General features: G+C 41.4%; 1 long non-coding RNA gene across 1 annotated transcript; it reads left to right on the plus strand.

Annotated features, from left to right (window-relative positions):
- Positions 1–5050: 5050 nt before the first annotated feature.
- Positions 5051–8888, plus strand: LOC110223024 (uncharacterized). The gene is made up of 4 exons (XR_002328560.2): positions 5051–5136; positions 5943–6106; positions 6368–6594; positions 7670–8888. It is a non-coding gene; the product is annotated as an uncharacterized LOC110223024 (long non-coding RNA).
- Positions 8889–22773: the final 13885 nt, after the last annotated feature.

Below are 22773 nucleotides of genomic sequence, written 5' to 3' on the forward strand. Positions count from 1 at the left end.
CAAATCCTTTTAGACAAAATACATCAGCATTTAACATGCATAAGTATGAATCTTTTAGACTGTAACACTACTGAAAACCAGACTTGTTTCCTTGTATCAGAATGATGAGGGAAATACCACTCACTGTAAGTGAGGCGCCCTTAGGCACTTTCTATATGTGTGTGTCTGTGTGTGTGTGTGTGTGTGTGTGTGTGTGTGTATGTACATACAAATGTGCATATGTATGCACATATATGTATGGGAGATAATAAGTGCTAGCCAGTCAACAAATTCATCTAAAAATATTTCTCAATAGCCTATGCAAGTCACTGTCCTAGGTGTCAGAGATAGAAAGATTCACGTGGAACAGAACCCTGCCTTCAAGGCAATTTCAACCTGCCAAGGTTTATCCAGGACCAGGTTTCTGTCACTGCATTTGATCAGAGCACTGCTGTTTTTACTTTCTGTTACTATGACCTCACCAAACATGGACTTTCCCCATACAAAGAAGAGAAAAATGGATTGTATTTGGAATTGTCAATTGATTTTCATGTGATCAATTTGTATAGAATTAAACACCATTGTTCCCAAACTGACCTGTTTTCTCTGTCAACCTCTTTCTGCCTTCTTCTGTGCATTTTATGTACTTCTTTGATGACGTTTTCTTTCTGTTCTTTTTTTTTCTGTCACTCTCACTACCAGCCCCCAAATTTGCCCATTCCCCAAACACAAAGTCCTTAGAACAAAGAAGCAAATGACACCAATGCACTGACGTGCTCAGTCTGAGCCTGTGCATCTCGTTCTGTGTCTTTAGTCCAGCCCCTCTCTTTCCCGAGGTGGAAAATCGTTGTGGGTCTTTAGGAATTGTGAGTGGTCATTGCTTTGATCAGAATTTTTTGAAGACTTCCAAAATTGCATTGTGAATACCCAAATTGACTCCAAAGGACCTGTGAAGGTAGAGGCTATATGCACCCAGAGAAAAACTGGCAAATGGAAGTATGTAGAGAACGATTTTACACACACACACACACACACACACACATACACACACACACGCACGCACGCACACACACCCCTTGTGTCTAATGGTATCCATCTCTAGGGCTGGGGGAGGGAAAGAAAAAAGAGAATAAAGAAAGTTACACGATAACTTTATTATATATGTAATAGGAATAAAAAAGTTATATATAATAGATTTGCTGTTTCATGGGCAATCACCTTTTTTTATTCTACTATGTTATGAAAATGCTTCTTCTATTTCATAAGTTCAAATAAAATACATAAAAATTCCCCAAAAAAGCTACAACTGGCTCCTGCCAGCTGCAGGCTGGGCATCACTGACTACTCCAGATGCTAGGCCACAGCTTGGTTGGTGTTGGCTTCTTCAGCTTGTCCAGTGCCCAGTTCACTAGGAACACTCTGAGTGAGGAGAAATGGACGAGATGATGAGAGGAGGTCATAGAAAAGAAACCGGACAAAATGCCTGTCTTTGGTCTTTGCATCCTTTCCAGTGATTCCCTGCCCTATCCTTGGGTCCTTATTCTTCCCAAGGATATTCAGCATCTGGTCCCCTCCTCTTGTTAGGAGCGGGTTTCACAGCAACAGCAAGCTGATAGTTCAGGTTCAAGGTGGGGATGAAATGAGGCCCGCACAAGCCATTGAACACAAGGAAAGGAGGCTGACTTTGCCCTAACCCAGTGAGGGTGTGCACCAAGGACACAGTGACACTTTTCTGGATAGGGCTTCTCTCATCTCCAGGTGGAAACTTGTCTGGTCCACAGGGCAGGCATGGTGACTCCAAAGGAGCCACCGTGTTGGAGGAGCCACAACTCCCTGTGGGTGGGACTTTAGGTGCCCTTAGGTCACCAGGAAGCTACCTCAAGGGAGACAAGGGCCAATCAAATGCGAGGGACTGCTTTGGTGCCTTTTAGGGAAAACTAATCCTTGTTTTGGGGAAGCCAGAAACTGCTGGTCCTGTCACACATCATGCCCAAAGACCCACAGATCTTCTAGAAGGCATTCCACCACTTCCTAATTTTCAGGATTTGATTGGACAATTATCCTGGCCCAGGGAATACAAGAAGTGAAGAAAAAATACTTTGCCTCGCCAAAGAGCAACCAAAGGAAAAAGGAAAAAAAATGAGGAAGATGAAAAAAAAACCCAGGAATTCTAGACTTTCTCTTTCTCCTTTGGATGAACTGAGCCTCAGATCTTAATGATCTAGACTTGGTGTCAAATACTTAGGGAGTCATATTAAAATGTAAATGGGAAATATTTTACAAAATAAAGGTGCAATAAAACATAAATAATGTTAATGTGTGGTTTTCTCAGAGCCTGGCAGGTAGCAAGTGCTTCTTCTTTAGCAATGATTGTCTACAGTGTAACTAGGCAGGGCTGTGAATATGATAAACAGAAAACGTTTCTTGGCTCCTCCAGAAGAGATTAGATGACAGTTGGTGCACACTTCCAGATGGGGGAGAGGGATAGGAGTCAGAGCCTGGGTCTAGAGGCAAAGAGGAGGGAAGTGAGCAGGGCAGTTTAAAAAGAGGGAATGAAGATCTTCGGGTAAGAACATTGTGACCAGGAAGAAGACACTCCTGGGAGACAAAGGCAGACAAAGAGATGCTGTGTCCACTCCCCTAGACTTTCTTCCTTCTCTGAGTTGTCCCTATTCTGATTCCTATGACTGTGGTGAAGGCTTCCCTGCTGAGCTCCAGAGGACCAGCTCATGTTGTATTGTTCCAATGATTTACTGTGCACTTTGTCCAACTGAGGACTCATTGGCCCTGATCTGGCAGCAGCCTGCCCTCCTAGCCTTATTTCCCACCAGTGCCCCTCAAGCCCTTTCCACTTCAGCCAAACAGTCCTATTCACTCTCCCTCCACCCAAAAGCAGAGGACTCAACAATGAATTTCCTGCTACTAAGTTTAGGACATGGGATCCCATCACTTCTCAACCTCATCTTCTTAATTGTAAAGAAGGGTTTTTATCTCTAAAGTCCCAGTAACAGGTTCAGTGCTCTGTATGATCTATAGGGCATTGTGGGTAGAGGAATGGGAAGACTTTTCTTCTAAAAGGGCCAACCCCTCCCTCACACTAAGTGAGGGCAAGGGGAGAGATCCCTTTCACTGAAGAGAACACTTGCCCCCGGAGGCAGGAAAGTGCATTATTTCACCTTTAGACAGGGCCCCAAGTCTACATAGCTGCCCTCCATCTAAACTGTCAGTAAATGAGGAATATTTCCCACTCCCATGGGAAAAAAATCACTCTTCATCCTATGACTCCGAACACTATACTTTCCTACCTGTGTACCTTTGTCCATATCATTCCCTATGCCCACATTGCGCTTCCACCACTAAGTCAGTAAAAATCCTATTCATCCTTTTAGGCCCCACTCAATAAATGTCACCTCTTGCCACACCACCTCATTTGGAAATGATTATTCCTTCCACAGGCCTCAAACAGCACTTTGTGTACACTTCTGTGCTTGTATGTTAGAGTGGTTGACTCTAACAAGATGGAAAGCTCCTGGGGGGCAGGGCCCAGGCTGTACTTACTTGATTACTTCTGCCACAGCCCAGGCTCTCAATAGAGGGGGGGCTCTTTTGTGTTACCCTGACAATGAGGAGAGCTCCTGGCTTTAGGAGGAGCCTCATCCTCTGGGTCCTTGGTAAGTCCCAGAGCTGCCCCTCCCCCAGCTCTTGGATGGTAGCAGTGACTGCAGACTGGGGGCAGTCACCCTGCTTCTTCTGGCTCATCTTCCCCAGGCCCTCAATCCAAGAACTACATCTCCCAGCCCCCAAGGACCACTAGAGCAGGGAACTTCCCCCAGTTTCCCCCAGAGCTGTCTGTCCCCTCACAAGAGTCTTGGGAAACAGTCAGTGTGAAGACTCGTGATTCTCAGACAGATCCTCTTCCCCGCCCCGCCCCCACTCCATTGTAAGATCTACCTTACCCCAGGACACAATTCCTGCAGACCGAGGTCCCCCTGTCCATGTAGGACAGGTGTAGTTTCCCTTCACTCTTACCCCAACCTCCCCTCCCAGGCGTCCCAACATTCCCAAGTACATCAGAAGTGAAAGGCTTGGGAGCCTCTTTCCCTAGAAACTACCGCCCAGTCGGGACCGCCTGCCCCACACTCATCCTTCTTGCCCCCATCCTCAGTTCAGCGGGGCGGGTCCTAGGGAGGTGGCTTCACTTGCGGCCTCCAGGCTCTCAGGGCCAGCCCGACCCCACCTCTGAACCTCTTCCTCCATCGCTCGTTGCTCCTGTCAGAAATGCCCATTTCGGCCGCTGTGCACCTCCCCTGGCTCCCGGAAAGTGCCCAGCGCGCTCACCCTCTCGCATCGTACAGCTCCCCAGCCTGGCTCCTTGAGGTCCCAGCTCTGCTCTTGGCCAGGGGCCTGGAGCCCACACCAGGCAGCCCTTTCCGCCCTTACCCCACCTCACCCCCATTGCAGATAGGAACGCCCCCGCCCTTGCTGCGATCCGCTGAGCTCAGAGCCTGATTTGCCCAGTGGCTGGTCAAGTTTCAAACCCGCGGGCGGGACAGCAGTGGGGGTCAGAGGACAGAGTCGACAACCGAAGACACGCAGGGACGGGAGCTCACGTTGGACCTGGGTTCCTTCCCCACTCGGAGGCTTCAGGCAGCCAGGGCTTGGCTCTCTTGGCGCATGGATCAAAGGACCTGATCAACTTTCAGTTTCTTTCCCCAGAAACATCTCCGATTCTCGCTAGTAGAGCAGGCGGCCACAGCTCGCTCCCTGCCCTGGCCGTCCCCCTCGTCCTACCACTCACCCCAGTCCGGGACACATTCCAGGCTCTCGCTTGGGATTCGGGCAATGCCGCCTTCGGGGCCCAGATTCTTAGCGAAAACGGGCAGAACAGGCAAGGAAGGAGAGTAACATGGAAAACCCGCCTCTCCCTCCTCTGGTCACGCTCCTAAGCTTCCGTCGATTTCTGTGCCCTCGCTGGGTCCGTTCTGAGTAACGGTGGGCGCCTCTGTTACCGCTGCTCTTGGTGCCTGCTTGCCCGACTGACGGACTGAACCAGCGAGCGAACGCACTGACCAGCCCCTCCGTCCTGGTAATGACCAGCTGCGGAGGGTTCAGAAAGCCAGCTGACCACACGAGGTTTGCATTTTTTCCATCCAAAAAGTAAGGAGACTGAACTTGGTGATTTCTGGGGACCATTTTAAATCGGATTTCCCATGATTTCAGTGAGCACGGAGACTTTGGGTGTAAAACGTTGTAAAGAATGGGGCTCTCTGGGTCTGGAGGTTGTTTTTTTGTGTCTGGGCCTTGGGGACCTGGGGATCTCGTCTGCCTGGGAGTTGCCAACTTTGATAGAGTAAACGTCTGCAGCCTCCTGGGTTTGCAGGATTTAGTTTGTGGTTGGCAGCTGAAATCTTCTAACACCAGCAAAAGCTAAGCCGCTCTTCAGATTGATTTAAATATTCATGAAAATTCCATTCTCTTCAATCAAATACTGCTTTCAAACATTAATTCAGTTATTTAAATCCCTTGGGGCTTTAGTTGCCCCCACCCAGAAATGCCACTTGGTCTACCGGATTATTGGTGGAGAAAAATTAAACACTGATCTAACTAATTCAGAAAGAGAATTCTGCTGTTAGTAGGGGAAAAGGGGCTCAGTTTCTCATTCTGACTTGTAGTATTAATCAAATTTACTTAACAAATGCTCAGTTTATCATTTTATTCATATTGTAGAGACACATCTTTGAATTTCTAAACAACAAATTCAAAGTATAGAAAAAGAAATTATCTTTGATTACAGTTGTGTTTTTAAAATTAGCTTTTACTTGCTTTTGCTGAGTAATTTTCCAACTAAGGAAGAGAAATGAGGTTACCTTTATGGATTCATTTTCTTTCAAACTCTTTACATAATTTTATCAATAACATCACATTTACTTGCAAATATATCACTTTCTGTCTCCTTTTCCCAGAAAACTATCCCTTGCAAAAAGGATTTTACACTGAGAAATCTGTTCAGGAAAATCAAACAACACATCAATAGAGATTGGACAACATATGCAATATTCCACAACTTCCCTCACCTCTGCAAAGAAGGCAGAAACATGGATCTTCTCAACTCTTCTCTGAGGCCAAGGTTAGTCATTAAAATCTCAATGTGATCACTTTCATTTGTGTGGATGTGCCTTCTGTTCATATGATTATATATTGTTTCCACTGTGCAAACACACATATTTTTTTGTTTCTGCTTACTTCCCTCTGGAGTAATTCAAGTAACTCTGCCCATTCTTCTCTGAATTCTTCATATTTGTTGTTTCTTACCACAATTTCTTATTTTATTCATGTAATACACTGTGTTTAGTCATTCTTCAACTACTGAAACTTATTTTGTTTCTAGTTCTTTGCTACCACAAAAAGTGCTGCTTAACAATGGGATCTCTGGTGAAAAGGAATAGCCATTTTAAGCCACAATCGTTTCAGATTGCTTTCCAAAATGGAATGGTTCCTAACTCCACAACCAGTGTATTCTTGTGCCTGTCCACAGTCTCTTCAACATTGAGGATCAGAAGTTTCGAGATGGAAGGAAACTTTAAGGCCATCTGGTCTAACACCCTCATTTTGCAGGTGAAGATGCTGAGTCCTGGGAGGGTCAGGTGCTTTCCAGTTTCACACAAGTGGGAAATGGCAGCACAAGAATTTGAACCCAGGACATCTGAATCCAAAGCAGGTGTTCTTTCCACCACATCATGCTGTCTAGAATATTTCCATTTTCTGTTACCTATGCTAATTTGCTGAACATGAGCTGACACCTGAGCTATTTTGACTTGATATGTCATGGTTATTTAGAATATTTTTCATATAGTTGTTAATAATATACAATTCCTTCTCAGAATTGTGTATTCATGTTCTTTGACCATTAATCCATTGGGGATTCATTATCTATTAATAATTCCTGATGGCCTGGATAGCACATCCTCATGAGAGATAGTTGATGCAAAGATTTTTTTCCCCCAATTGGCAGCTTCCATTTTTATCCTTACTGTATTGATTTTTGTTAGTGAAAAACTTTTTAGTTTTATGTAATCAAAAGCATTTATTTCATTGTTTATTATTGCCTGTATTTCTTGTTGAGTTAAGAAGAATCTCCTTTGCCCTAATCATGAAAGATAATGGATCTGCTTGTCTCCTACTTTTTTCTAGTGTAACCTTTCATACCTGGTCAGATAGGAAATTTGATTGAACACGTGGTGTTAAATATTCGTAGAAACTTAATTTCTGCCAAGTGTTCCCAGATCAGGGTTTTCTGGTAAAGGCTCATTTCTCAAACACACAGGAAACCAGTTCAAATTTATGTGAACACAAGTCATTGCCCAATTGATAAACAGTCAAAGGATATGAGCAGGCAGGTTTCAGATGAAGAAATTAAAGCCATCTATAGTAATATAAAAATTCTTTAAATCACTATTGATTAGAGAAATGCAAATGAAAACAACTCTGAGGTACCACCTAACACCCATCAGACTACCTATATCAGATTACTTGCTGTCTTGGGGAGGGAGGGGGAAAAAATTTTAAACTCAAAAGCTTATGAAAATGATTGTTGATAAATAAAAATAGATTAATAAAAAAATTTTAAAAATTTTAATAAAGAGAAAAAGACCAGTTTGTACACAAATATTTATAGTATCTCTTTTTCTAGTGGCAAAGAATTGGAGATTGAGGAGACGTTCATCAATTGAGAAATGGCTGAACAAGTTGTGGCATATGAATTATAACAGAGTACTATTGTGCTATAAGAAATGATCAGGATGATCTCTAGAAAAACATGGACTTGGAGTAGCTAGGTGGCACAGTGGATAGAGCTCCAGCTTTGGAGTCAGGAAGACCTGAGTTCCAATCCAGCTTCAGACGCTTGACACTTACTAGCTGTGTGACCCTAAGAAAGTCACTTAACCCCGATTGCCTCACCAAAAAAAAAAAAAAAGAAAAGAATACATGGACTTATATGAACTGATGCAAAGTGAAATGAGTAGAACCAGGAGAACATTATACACAGTAACAGCAATATCGTATGATGATCAACCGTGAATGATTTAGCTATTCTCAACAATACAATGATTTAAGATAATTCTGAAGGACTTATGATGAAAAATGCTATTCACCTCCAGAGAAAGGACTCTTTTTTTAAATTTTTTTTCTTGGAGGGTTTTTTTTTGGTCTGTATTTTCTTTTACAACATGACTAATATAGAAATGTTTTGCATGACTGTACATGTATAACCTTTCAAACTGCTTGCTCTCTCAGAGAAGGGATAGGAGAGGGAGGGAGAGAGAATTTGAAACTCAATGTTTTAAAAAGTAAATGTTAAAAATGGTTTGTAAATGTAATTGGGAAATATCACTCAAAAAATGAAATAAGAAGAAAGTGTTTCCAAGCCATTCTTGCCAAATAGGGAATTCTTCCTAAGTTATTCTATTTAATGAAACACTGGACTACTGTGTTCTTTCTGATTCTTTCTCCTCTAGTGCGTTCCACTTTTTCAACTTGTCTATTTTTTATCAGTATGATATAATTTTATAATTAGTGATTTATTATATTATTTGACTTAAGGAAACACTATTCCTACTTTTTCATCATTTCCCTTGAGATTATAAATTTTGCTGTTAGTTCAAATTAACAATTTGACTATTGTCTCAGGAATCATTCCCATATCAATAGGAAGTCTTTTCCTTCTTGTCTGTTAAAATGCAGTCATTTTCATTCTTTATGATGCTATTTGGTGTTCACTCCTCTTTTTTAGGCAGTTGGGGTTAAGTGACTTGCCCAGGGTCACACAGTGTTTGGTCTGAGGCTGGATTTGAACTCAGGTCTTCCTGACTTCAGGGTCAGTGCTCTATCCACTGTGCCACCTAGCTGCCCCTGGTGTTCACTTCTTTAAAAAGTGTTTATGATATAGAGGTATAGATATTCCATCTTCCCCAAGTGGAAAAGAAAAAAACCTTTGTAAAATAAATATACCCAGTGAAGTAAAATAAATTCCTACACTCTCCATGTCTTTAAAATGTATGTCTCATTCTGCATCTTGATTTTATTATCTGTCCATTATTGAGTCTCTGGAATCATGGTTGATCACTGATCAGAATTCTTATGCCTTTCAAAGTTGTTTGTTTGACAATGTTGCCATCATTGTAAAAATCATTCCTCTGGTTTTTCTCACTTCCTTATACATGAGTCATATAAATTTCATTAAGTTCTTCCTTGAATTTCTCTATTGCTTCATCCTCAACAACCAATGTTGGTTTGAAAACTGCAGTTGTTTCAAGGATGGCATTTTTTCAAATATTTATTATTTGTACTTGAATGTAAAACCAAATGTCCCATTAAATAATGTTTCTTGTAACCTTTGGGCATATGATAAAACCTGATCCACCAGCTTCTATCTTAGCCTCTCCAAAGAATACCTGAGTTATACTTCAATTTTGTTGAAAATTCCTTTTTCCTTCTGATTTTGTTCATAGCAATATCAAGTTTGATATAGTACAAATCCTTTAGCAATATGCACATTTAGTCACTGGACAAGTATCGCACTTCTAGAGTACCAATAGTTAATTTTAAGTTTATTGATGGTCTAAAACTTGTGTGCATGCTTGTTCATTTGATCTCTCTCTTTCCCTTTCCTGCCATTCTACCACCAACACTGATGAAGTTGGAGGGGACCACAGAAGATTAAGGACCATTTTTATTTTTCTCTATTTCGTGGTTGTCATAACCAAAGAAGCAAAATGAACATAACCAAGAGAAGGGTTTATACAGTAAAAGCAAGATTGTTTTAAGAACAACTTTGAGCAAATAAGTCATTTTGATTATTATAAATGCCCAAATTAACTATAAGGGATGATGCTATTTGCATTCAGAAAAAGAACTGATAAACAAAAGCATGTATAAAATGATTATGTGTATGTATATGCATGTATATATAAATATACATATTTGTGTCTAATGGTAGCCATCTCTGGGGAGGTGGTAGGAGGAAAGAAAAATAAGAAAGGAAATTTACATGAAAACTTTATTATATATTTAAAAGGAATCGCAGGTTGTACATAATAGATCTATAGTTTCATGAGCAATCATTTTTTTTCCTTCTACTATGTTATGGAAATACATGTTTTATTACACAAATTTAAAATAAATAAATAAATAAAATAACAATAAATAATTTTTTCCTACAAAAAAGAAAAACAAAAGACCTACAATTTGATGGAAAATGATGAAAAGAGATGAAGCCATGGGGGAACAGAACTTTTAGCCCTCAAACTATATTAGAAAGCAGCAGTCAGAGCCAAGATGGAGGAGTAAAAAGGTAGTAGCTCTCACCCTCCCCTATCAAGCTCTGAAAGCACAGAAAATATCATCACAGAAAAAAAAACCCTGGAACAGCTGAACTAGAAGAAAGACAATGAACAGCAGTGCAGCAGCCCAGCCAACGGATCTCCCATTGCCTCAGCAAAAATAAGGGACGCAACACTACAAAGGGCCCCAGGCAGATAAGCACCCTGCAGCATTCATCTGAAAGGAGCTGAAGAAAGCAACATAGAGTCTTCCTAAAGTCCCAGCCTTGCTGATTCCAATACCAGGTAAGCTGTCAGCTACAGCCTCCAGTTGTCAACCAGGAGGAGATCCTGAAGCCCAGGTGGCACAGCAGGCAAACACCAACACCTGGACCTCTGAGTACCTCAGTGAGAACCAGTGGAAACCAGCTCAGAAAACCACCAGGTGCCTTGGCACTCTACCACAAAGGAATCTCCCAGTGCATTAGCAGAAATGACGCAGGCAGCACTGTAAGGGGCCCCAGGCAGATAAACATCCTGCAGCAACCATCTAAAAGGAGTTAAAGAAAGCTAAAGAAAAGGAAAAAAAAGTCAACCTAGAATTGCCTGAAAGTTCCAGCCTTGCTGATTCCAGCCCAACACCAGGTAAGCTGCCAGAACCCTACAGCCTCCAATTGCCAACATAAGAGGCCCCAGCACACAAAGCCAGTGACCAATACCTAGGATCCAAACACAAGAAGCTTGGGTCAGTGCCCTCTATTTCCCAGCAGGAGAGCTCAATCTCTTTAAAGGCCATGAGTAAAAAGTAAAAAGAAACATACCATAGATTTATATTATGAGAAGAGTGAAGATCAAGACAGAAATTCTGAAGAGGACAACATTGTCAACAAACCCACATCTGCAACATCAAAAGGGAATATGAACTGTTCTGAAGCCCAAAAAGCCTTCTTAGAAGAGCTCAAGAAGGATTTTAAAAGTCTAATGAGAGAGGTAGAAGAGTCCTTAAAAAATACAATTGGACAATTGGGGAAAAAAAGTACACTGAAGAAGACAAGTCCCTAAAAAACACAATTGGCAAACTGGAAAAAAGTACACTGAAGAAAACAAATCCTTTAAAAATACAATTGTCCAATTGGAGAATGAAGTGCAAAAACTAACAGAAGAAAACAATCTGTTGAAAACTAGTGTTGTACAAATTGGAAACTAATGTCTCTATGAGAGAGCAGAATCAGTCAAACAGAAACAAAAAAATGAAAAAATAGATGAAAACATAAAAAACCTCATGGGTAAAATAACTGACCAGGGAAAATCAATCCAGGAGAGACAATTTAAAAATCATTGGACTACCTGAAAACCATGATGAAAAAAAGAGCCTGGACAGTAATCATGAAATCATAAAGGAAAACTGCCCTGAAGTCCTAGAACCACAAGGTAAAATAACCATAGAAAGAACATACTGCTCACCACCTGAAAGAGATCCCAAATTGAAAACACCAAGGAATATCATAGCAAAATTCCAAAATTACCATATGAAAGAGAAGTTGCTGCAAGCAGCCAGAAAGAAACAATTTAAATATCATGGAACCACAGTCAGGATTACACAGGACCTTGCAGCTTCTACATTAAAAGACCGAAGGACGTGGAACATGATATTCCATAAGGCAAAGAAGCTGGGATTGCAGCCAAGGATCAGCTACCCTACAGAAATGAGCATGATTTTTCAAGGGAGGAGATGGATATTCAATGAAATAGGGGACTTTCAAACCTTCCTGATAAAAAGACCAGAGCTCAACAAAAAATTTGATCTTCAAGTACAAGATTCAAGAGAGACATAAAAAGGTAAATGGGACAGAAAAATACAATATGTTGTTAATAAGGGCAGACTGTTTACATCCCTGTGAGGGAAGATGACACTTGCAACTCTTGAGAACTGTATTGTTATTACACCATGTTAAAGGAGCATACACATGAATGTAATGGAATACTATTGTGCTATAAGAAATGATGAACAGACTGACTTCAGAAAAACCTGGAAAGACTTACTTGGTCTGATGCTGAGTGAACTGAGCAGAACCAAGAGGACTTTGTACACAATAACAGCCATGTTATGCGATGACTAATATTGTTAAACTGAACCCTTCTTGGCATTACAAGGATCTAAGACATCTCCAGAGGCCTCCGGGATGGATAATGCTGTCCACATCCAAAGAAAGAACTATGGAAGTCAAACCGCTATCACTTATTTTTACCTTCTGTTGAGTTTTGTTTCATCTTTCTGATGGTTCCTCCTATTGTCTTAATTTTTACTTACAACTTCACTAATGTGAAAATACGTTTAATAGGAATGTAAATGTAAAGCCTATATCAGATTGTGTGCTGTCTTGGGGAGGGTGGTGGGGAGAAAGGGGGAGACAAATTTTAAGCTCAAAAGCATGTGGAACTGATTGCTGATAAATCAAAATAAATTAATAAAATTTTTAAAAAAATAAAGGAGTATACATAAAGGGGGTGGATATAATGATAAAAAAAATCTAATCAAGTGGGTTAAGTGGATCCAAGTAAGTGGATTAGTCTGATTTTAGAAAATGTACTGAAAAAGGAGGAGGAAGACAAGAGTAAATTATATTACAGGAAAAGACAGAAAATCGTATTACAGCAGAGGGAAAGAAGGGAGGGGGGGTGAGCATTGTTTGAACCTTACTCTCATCAGATTTGGCTTAAGAAGGGAAAAACATAATCAGTTAGATAAAGAAATCTCACTGCCCTATGGGCAGTAGGAGGGAAAAGGGGAAAGAAAAGGGAGGCGGGATAGAAGGGAGGGAAGAAGCAGTAAGGTAAAGGGGAAGAAAATGGAAAGGGATAATAGAAGGGAGGAGAGACTGAAGGAGGCATTGGTCAACAGCAAAACACTAGTGAGGCGGGGAAGGAAAAAGGGGAAAGAAAAGCATAAAGGGGGAAAAAAGGATGGAGAAAAAGACACAGAGAGTAATCATAACTGTGAATATGGAAAATACTATTCACATCCAAAGAAAGAATTATGGAAGTTGATCGCTATCTTTTTTTTTCTCTTCTGTTGAGTTTTGTTTCCTCTTTCTAGTGGTTCCTCCTAGTGATTTTAATTTTTACTTACAACTTCACTAATGTGAAAATATGTTTAATAGGAATGTAAATGTATAGCCTATTGTGCACCATCTTGGGGAAGGTGGGGGGGGAATAGGGAGAAAATTTTAAATTCAAAAGTATATGGAAGTGATTGTTGATAAATCAAAATACATTAATAAAATAAACCTAAAAAAAAAAAGAAAGCAGCAGTCATCAAAACCATCTGCTATTAGTAAAATAAGAGAGAACTAATTCAATGGAACAGATTAAACAAGGGAGATTCAGAAACAATAGAGCTCCATAGCCCAGTACTTGATAAAACAGAAAACAAGCTTCCATGAATAAAACTCCCTATCTGGTAAAAACAAAAACAAAAACAAAGCTGCTGAGAAAACTGGAAAGCAGTCAGGAAGGAAATTAGGCTTAGATCATCATCTTCCACTATGCTATACATTCAATAAGGATAGAAGACCTTAATATTGAAGATCTTACTATGAAAAAATAATTAAAAGAGCAACAGATGCTATACCTCTCACAGCCAGGGGGGTAGGAAATGCGTTCTTGGCCCAACAGGTTGTTGTCATTGAGTTGTTTCAGTTGGGTCTGACTTCACAGGGTCTGTGACCTGGGTTGGGGTTTTCTTGGCCAAGATCCTGGAGTGGTTTGCCATTTCCTTCTGTTTCACAGATAAACACACAGATAACACCATTTGTTGGGCAGGAGAACACAAGAGGGCTCCTAACACTAACAGGCCTTCTAGCACAAGTTCACTTTTGCTTGGGTTACACAGGAAGACAGCTTCAGAGGGGGTAAATAAGCTGACGTTCTTCTAGTCTAGTCTTCTCAAAGGAGTTTGCTGATAATGGAAACACCAACTCCTGCAGCATTCCCTAAGCAGGGACAGGTGAGAATGGTGGGGACTACAACTCCTGCCCAAGCCCCATTTGGAGCCAGTTGAGGCAAACACAGACTCCCCCCAAGGCCTTGATGGGGGCTGATAAAGGCAGGTACATGCATTCCTCCATGCATTACCCAAACCCCAGAATGAGCTCCCACTCACTGACCAGTGCCCACTTGATTTCTGGGGCAACAGACAAAGAAGGCATCTTGCCAACATATGACTTCATATGACTATAGGGGAACAAATGTTTCTGTTTCAGATTTCATTTCACGGCAGTGCTCTGCACTCTCTGGAAAACTTTTCCATTGTGTCTATCAAATAATTTCCCCTCTTTTTTAACATATGGTGGGAGATAACTCATTTGATGAGAGCCTTCAAGGGCACAAGGTAGTGGTAAAATGCTCAGAACTTTTCAATTCTTTGGGAATCTCCCTCCATTTCAAGGAGCTGAATAATTGAGGCTTCCAGGAAAATGGCGCCATGAGAAGTCACAAGAGAGTCCATCCAATGCCACAAAACATCAAGAAAAATGACAAAAGAAGCAAAAGTGTCAGAAACTCTCAAGAGAGAAAATGAGAACCAAAAGAAGAGTCTGTCACAATGGGAAGCCATCACTCTGGATTCAAAGGAGCTGGGATGCAAGGCTTTCTGGCCCAAGTCTACAGTAGCAGCTGTTAGGAAGGCCAAAGCTGGCAGGAGTTCAGGCAGGAGGAGGAGGAGCAGGATGGGGAGGGAGAGGGAGAGGAGGAGGAAGATCAGGAGGAGGAAAAGGAAGAGGAGGAAGAGGAGGAAAAGGAGGAAGAACAGCTGAGGCTCCCAGAGCTATGAGAAAAAAAGAATTGGAAAACAGCAGCAGTGACCAAAAAAGCTAGATATTTCCTAAGACACCATAAAAATCACTGAAGGAATTTATGAGAGAAATAGAATTAGGTAAAAACAGAAGAGAATGGGAGACACAGCCAAGATGGTGGAGTAAAAGCAGTGACTTCCTTAAGCTCTTCCCCAAAACCCCTCCAAATACCTGTAAAAAAATGACTCTATGGCACAGCTAGGTGGCACAGTAGATAGAGCTGCAGCATTGGAGTCAGGAGGTTCTGAGTTTAAATTCAGCCTCAGACCCATGACACTTACTAGCTGTGTGACCCTGGGCAGGTCACTTAACCCTGAATGACTCACTTAAAAAAAGCAAAAAAAAAGATTCTAAACAAATTCTAGAGCAGCAGAACCCACAAAAAGACAGAGTAAAAAAAAATTCTAGCCCCAAACAACCTGGATGGTTTATGGGAAAGGTCTGTAGTGCCAGGCTGTGACAGGAGCACAGTTCAGTGTGGGCTGCACAGGTGAAGAAGGGACCCCAGTGAAACTGGAGCAGGCCTCAGGGGACTGAATCACTGGTAGCTGTGGCAGTTTCCAGATTTCTCAATCCACAAATGCCAAAGACATCTTAGAAGGTCAGTAAGAAAAGTCTGTCACAAAACAGGAAAATGATAAATGTTGGAGAAGTTGTGGGAAAATTGGAATGTTAATCCACTGTTGGTGGAGTTGTGTGGTGATCCAACCATTCTGGAGAACAATTTGGAACTATGCCCAAAGGGCTATAAAACTGTGCACACCCTTTGACCTAGCAATACCACTTCTAGGGCTGTATCACAAAAAGATGATGAAAATGGGAAAACGACCCACATGCACAAAAATATTTATAGCAGCTCTTTTCATGGTGGCAAAGAATTGGAAATTGAGGGGATGCCCATCAATTGAGGAATGGCTGAACAAGTTGTGGTATAAGAATGTAATGGAATACTATTGTGCTATAAGAAGTGATGAGCAGGCTGATTTCAGAAAAACCTGGAAAGACTTGTATGGACTGAAGCTGAAGGAAGTGAGCAGAACCAGGAGAACGTTGTACACAGTAACAGCCTTGTGGTATGAAGACTAACTTTGATAGACTTAACTTTTCTCAACAGTGCAAGAATTTGTGACATCTCCAAAAGTCTCATGATGGAAAATGCTATCCATATCCAGAGAAAAAACTATAGAGTTGGAACACAGATAGAAGCATACTATTTCCTCTTTTTTTTCTTCTATTTTGTTTTGTTTCTTCTTTCTTGTGGTACCTCTTATTGGTTCTAATTCTTCTTTACAACATGACTAATGTGAAAATTTATTTAATAGGAATGAATATGTAGAGCCTGTATCAGATTGCAAGCTGTCTTCGGGAAGGACAGCAGGAGGGAGGGGGAGAAAATTTAAAACTCAAAACCTTGTGGAAGTCAATGTTAAAAACTAAAAATAAATTAATAAAATAAAAAATAGAGAGACAAAGAAAAAAGAAACAAAGAAAGGTCAGAGGTCTGTCAGACCTGGATTAGAGAGGACCACAGTCAGACTCAGTCCCTGGGGGAGTGGCAGGCCCTGGCTTCTTCCAGAGCTCTCAGCCCACAGGTGGTGGTGGGGATTCAGCAGATCAGAGGGAGATTGCAGGGGTCTCTTTGCACTGAAGCATGATTCTCCTGCTTTGCTCCTCCTTGAATCTGAGTTGCAGTCCTGGGAGGCAGTCCTCGGACAAGGAGGAGTGCTGACATGGCTGAACTTGTGGCAGCAGTGAAGAGAGAATCCTCCTCACAGTTTTAAGGCAGAAAAGAGTGCTTATGGTCACTCGTAGACCAGAGCACAGGGGAGGAAAAGAGTAAATACCTCGCCTTTAATTATACTACCTTGGAAGAACTGAAAACTTACAGGTCCCTGGAGGTGTCTCTGAAAATAGCTGCACAAAACCCCTGAAGCTTGGGAAAGTACACCCTCCACATTGGAAGCAGGGCCTTATCTTAACAAGCAGTGAAAAATTCAAGTAAATGCCTAGAAACATGAACAAACAACAGAAAAAACTCAGACTACAGAATTTTACTTTGGTCACAAAGAAGATCAAAACACACAACCAGAAGAAGAGAACAAAGTCAAAGCGCCTACCTCCAAAGCCTCCAAGAAAAACAGAAGTTGCTCCCAGGCCATGGAAGAGCTCAAAAAAAAATTTGAATAGCAAATAAAGGAAGTAGACAGAAAATTGGGAAAAGAAATGAGAGTGATGCAAGATAATCATGAAAAATGAGTCAACAGCTTGCTAAAGGAGACCCTCAAAAATACTGAAGAAAATAAGACCTTAAACATTGAGCAGCTCAAATGGCAAAAGAGATTCAAAAAGACAATGAGGAGAAGCATGCCTTAAAAAGCATTGGCCTAATGGAAAAGGAGGTCCAAAAGCTCACTGAAGAAAATAATTCCTTTTTTTAGGCAATTGATGTTAAGTGACTTGCCCAGGGTTACACAGCTAGTAAATATCAGGTATTTGGTCTGAGTCTGGATTTGAACTCAGGTCCTCCTAACTTCAGGACAGGTTCTCTATCCACTGTGTCATCTAGCTGCCCCAAAAATAATTCCTTAAAAATTAGAATGGAGCAAATAGAAGCAAATGACTGCATGAGAAATCAGGAAGTTATAAAACAAGACCAAAAGAATGAACAACATAGAAGACAATGTGAAATATCTCATTGGAAAAACAACTGACCTGGGAAATAGACCCAGGAGAGATAATTTTAAAATTATTAGACTTCCTGACAACCATGATCAAAAACAGAGCCTAGACATCATCTTTCAAGAAATTATCAAGGAAAACTGCCCTCATATTCTAGAACCTGAGGATAAAGTAGAAATTGAAAGAATACACTGATCACCTCCTGAAGGTGACCCCAAAAGGAAAACTCCTAGGAATATCATAGCCAAATTCCAGAATTCCCAGATCAAGGAGAAAATATTGCAAGCAGCCAGAAAGAAACCATTCGAATACTGTGGAAACACAGTCAGGATAACATAAGATTTAGCAGCATCTATACTGAGGGATTGAAGGGCTTGGAATATGATATTTTGGAGATCAAAGGAGCCAGGATTACAAGCAAGAATCACCTAGCCAGTAAAACCATGTACAATCCTTGAGGAGAAAAAATGGATATGCAATGAAGTAGAGGACTTTCAAGCATTCTTAGTGAAAGTGAGAGAGGATTGTACTGGGAGAAGGAGAAAAGGAGAGGTAGAATGAGGTAAATTATCTCACATAAAAGGGGTAAGAAAAAGCTTTTACAGTAGGGGGGAAGAAGGAGGAGGGGAGAGGGAATGAGTGAATTTTACTCTCATCAGATTTGGCTTAAGGCGGGAATAACATACACAAGGGGTATATCATTCCTCACTATGTGGAATTACTCAGTTGGGTGTGGAAATGTATCTAAATCTACAGGAAGATAGGGGAGAGGGGATGGGGAAGGATGATGGAAGGGAGGGCAGATTGGGGGAGGGGTTGATCAGAAGCAAACACTTTTGAAGAGGGACAGGGTCAAAGAAGAGAATAGAATAAATAGGGGCAGGATAGGACATAAGAAAATATACTTAGTCTTTCACAACATGACTATTATGGAAGTGTTTTGTATACTGCACATGTTTAACTTATATTGAATTGCTTGCCTTCTCATTGAGGGTGAGTGGGGAGGAAGGAAGAGAGGATTTGGAACTCAAAATCTTGAAAACGAATGTTAAAAATTGTTTTTCTAAGCAACTGGAAAATGATATAAATAAATGGGGTGTAGAAATCTATCCTGCCCTACAGAAAAATAGAAGAGGAAGGGGATAACACAAGGGGAGGTGATAGAAGATAGGGCAGATTGGGGGAAGGTGTATGCAGAATGCATGCCATCTTAGGGTGGGGGGAGGAGGGAGATGAGGAGAAATTTGGAACTAAAAATCTTGTGGAAGTGAATGTTGGAAACTAAAAATAAATTAGTTAATTTTTAAAAAAGGGAATTATTAAAAGGCTATGTGGGGGTCAGGTTGGACTAAATTCAGGTGACTATTCAGGTGACTTCCAACTCTGATTCTATGATGGATTCTTTGAATAAGGTAGTAATTACATCCTAGGAACAGCTAGGAAATCTCTAGAAATCAGGAAACAAAGCCATTTATAAACTCATGTAGAAAAATGAGTTGAAATATAAACAGAGTGTGATTGGTACCAAGCTGAATGATTTTGCTGGCAGGCATGCTAGCAGGAGGAATGAAGAAAACAGAACAAGATCATGGTGAAATAGCTAAAGATCCAAAGAAACATGAGGCAAAGTGACAGATTATGAGGACAGATCAAGGAGCAAGGCACCTAAGATTTAGTGTGGGTCCTTTAAGTTTACTTACAAGTAAACTGTTCAGGGCAGCTAGGAGTCAAAGTGGATAGAATACCAGGCCTAGAGTCAGGAGGACCTGAGTTCAAATCCAAGCTCAAACACTTGACATTTACTAGTTGTCAAGTTGTTGTCTGTTTCAGTCAAGTTGTCAACTAGTTGTTACTAAGTGAGTCAAACAGTTACCCCAATTGCCTCCCCTCCAAAGTAAGCTGTTTATAAGTCTGAATTGTTTCTATAGGAATAATGTCCTCCCAATCCTTTCCACTAGGAAAGACTGGAAAGCTTTCCAGGTAAAGCAATATGCCACCAGGTAGCACTTGGCCCACATATGCAGAGGAGTGAGTGAAATGCTCCTAGAGGCCCATGGTGGAGACCCAGAGGTAGAGATGCCCAAGCAGTGCAGTCATCCTTCCTATCTTATTGGTTCTTTCTGTCCTTGGCTGTAGGGCTTAGGAAGATATCATGTGTTTCTCTCTCTCAAGATGGAGGTCTTCAGTGCTCTTGAACTCTATGTATCTCTTTTGCTCAGAAAGCTCTGCCAACAATATACCCTAGTCAGCCACATAAAGCCTCCCAGAGTCTCTCTCTTAATATATTTCGGGATCCTTGTGCCTAAAAAAGCCATGGTACACCAGTCCTTGTAACCACTTTCTTAAGTATAGATTTTGTCTTTTAAAAATTAAATTATATTTCAATTATCTTTTTAATTAAAATTTTAAAATACAACTTATTTCACTAATCAAGAATTTGTTTTTTCTTCCTCCCACCTCCCCTCACTCAACCCTCTCCCACATATGAAAAAAAAGCCCTTGTAATAAACAGATGCAAGTCAAGCACAAACAATTTCCCATATTGGAGATGTCCAAAGATGTGTCTCATTCTGAAGATTTAGTCAGTCATTTGAGGTGGGTAGCATTCTCCATTATTTGTCCACTGGAATCAGGGCTGGTCTTTGTGTTTATTGCAATTTGTAAGGTCTTCAAAATTGTTCATTTTTACAACATTGTTCTTGTATAAATTGTTCTGGTTCTGCTTATTTCGCTCTGCATCAATTCATACAAGGCTTCCCTGGTTTCTCTGAAACCATCTCTTTCATCACCATTCACACCAAAATACATTTAGGCAGTATGAAACAGTTGTGTACTACTTCAGTTTCCAGTTCTTTGCCATTACAAAAAAAAGTGTTATAATTAAAATATGTGCATGTATGTATGTATATATGTGCACATACATATACATACACATATACATATACATATACATATACATATACATATACATATACATATACATATACATATACATATACATATACATATACATATATATATATATATGGAGAGAGAGAGAGAGAGAGAGAGAGAGAGAGAGAGAGAGAGAGAGAGAATGAGACATCTGTTTAACCTTTTCCTTTTTCTTTGATCCCTTTGGGGTAGAGACCTAGATATGGTCCTGCTGGGTAAAAGGGCATCACGCACAATAGAATCACTTTGGAGGCACAGTCCCAAACTGCTTCCAATGATGACTGGGCCAATTCGTAGTCTCATCCAAAGGGCACCAAGGGGCCTGTCTTCCTGCAGCCTATCAACATTGGTCATTTTCTTCTCTGGACAGTCTGGAATTCTTAACACATGAGCCTGGTCCTTTCTTCCCCATAAACCCTGTAGGTGGCGCCAGAGAGCAGTCTTTCCTGCCAATCCTGAACTGCTGGAGGTGGACAGAGCATTTTCTCTAATCTCAGATGCCTCTTTTAGGTTGCCTTTTCACTCTGTCCCTGCCGTCCTTTTCGTTAGAGCCAAATCAATGACTAGCCCAGGCTTCCGTCCTTATGCAGCTGTTTTCCAGCTGTTTCACTCCATGTCAGAAATCTTTGGCTCTCCCTCTTCTCTCCCCATCTCCATATTTCCCTCATCTCTCTCCATCCCTCCCTCTACTTCTCTCTGTCTCTCTCCATCTCTCTCTGCTTCTGTCTTCCTTTCTCTCCCACCCTGTCTCTGCGTCTCCTTCACTTCCCCCTTCCTCCCCATCTCTCTGAGTTTGTCTCTGTGTCCTTCTCTTTGTTTCTCTCCCTCCTTCCCCCCTCTCTCTTTCTCTCTCTCTCTCTCCCCTTCCGTCTCTCTCTCAGCTCTTGCTGGACTCTGCTTCTTACTGCTTTCTTTTGGGAAGCACCATCTAGGGCCCAGGGCCTACAATGCCTAGAATGGCTTCCTGCATCCCTCCGGTTAACATAGCTAAGGTCACTGCATTTCACCCCTCCTTGTGCCCTGAAACCTGGAGACTTAACGCTATATTAAAACTCATACTAAACAAGAGGAATATATAGGCTTTGGGTCCTAGGTATTTTCTCCTTCTCTCTCCTTCTCGTATCTGAATGACTGAGGAGAGGAAATGGCCTTTTCCCTTGCAGGCATGGATGCTGATGGTTGGGGCTGATAACTCAGAATCAGAGACTAAGAGTTCCCAGGTGCCTTAGGTATCTACTCCAGCTCCCATCTGAACAACAATCCCTTTGATATCTTAACCATGTGGTCATTGAGTCCCTGCCAGAGGACCTCCATCCAAGGAGGGGGAAGCACCATTGCAAGTTTAGACAGACCTAATCCCTAGGTGAAATGAGCCTGTCTGCAATATTCACTCAGGTTCTACTTGTGCCCTGTTGGATTCACCCAAACAATTCTTCAAATACTTGAAGACAACCGTCTTCTCCCCTTAGTATCTTCTCTTCTCCCAATTCCTTCACCCAATACTCCATAGCCAGTTCTCTGGTCTTCTCCACATTCTGGTCCCTGTCATCTGGATACATTTCTCTGGACACACTATACACACCTTTTCTAAAATGTGGTAGCCCAGACTGAACATAATCCTCCAGCTGGGGCCTCACCAAGTCAGGGTCTTGCAGAACTACTGCTTAGAGAAGTCTAGGGCAGGGGAAAGAGAACATGAAAGATTGTGAGAGAGGACAGTGTTAGCAGCTGAGGGAGAGAAGGACTGAGCAGGCAGCATCCCAGCCTTTCACAGGGGACATGTTGCTGAAAGGATGGAAAAATCTCAAGACTTGTCTACCTCTGCCCTATAAAAATGGTGCATCAGACAGCTGTGCTGTGCAGAAGGGAAGCACAGTGGGAAATGACAAGGGTTGGGGCTTTTAGGAGAAATTTTTTTAAGTTCCATTGAAATCAAAAGAAGAAAGATGGGAGAGGACTTGGTCTGAAGGGTCTGGTAGCAGAAAATGATAAACAGAATTATTCCGCTC

This window comes from Phascolarctos cinereus, unplaced genomic scaffold, assembly GCF_003287225.1.
Source record: "Phascolarctos cinereus isolate Bilbo 61053 unplaced genomic scaffold, phaCin_HiC Scaffold_9;HRSCAF=440, whole genome shotgun sequence".
NCBI lineage: Eukaryota > Metazoa > Chordata > Mammalia > Diprotodontia > Phascolarctidae > Phascolarctos > Phascolarctos cinereus.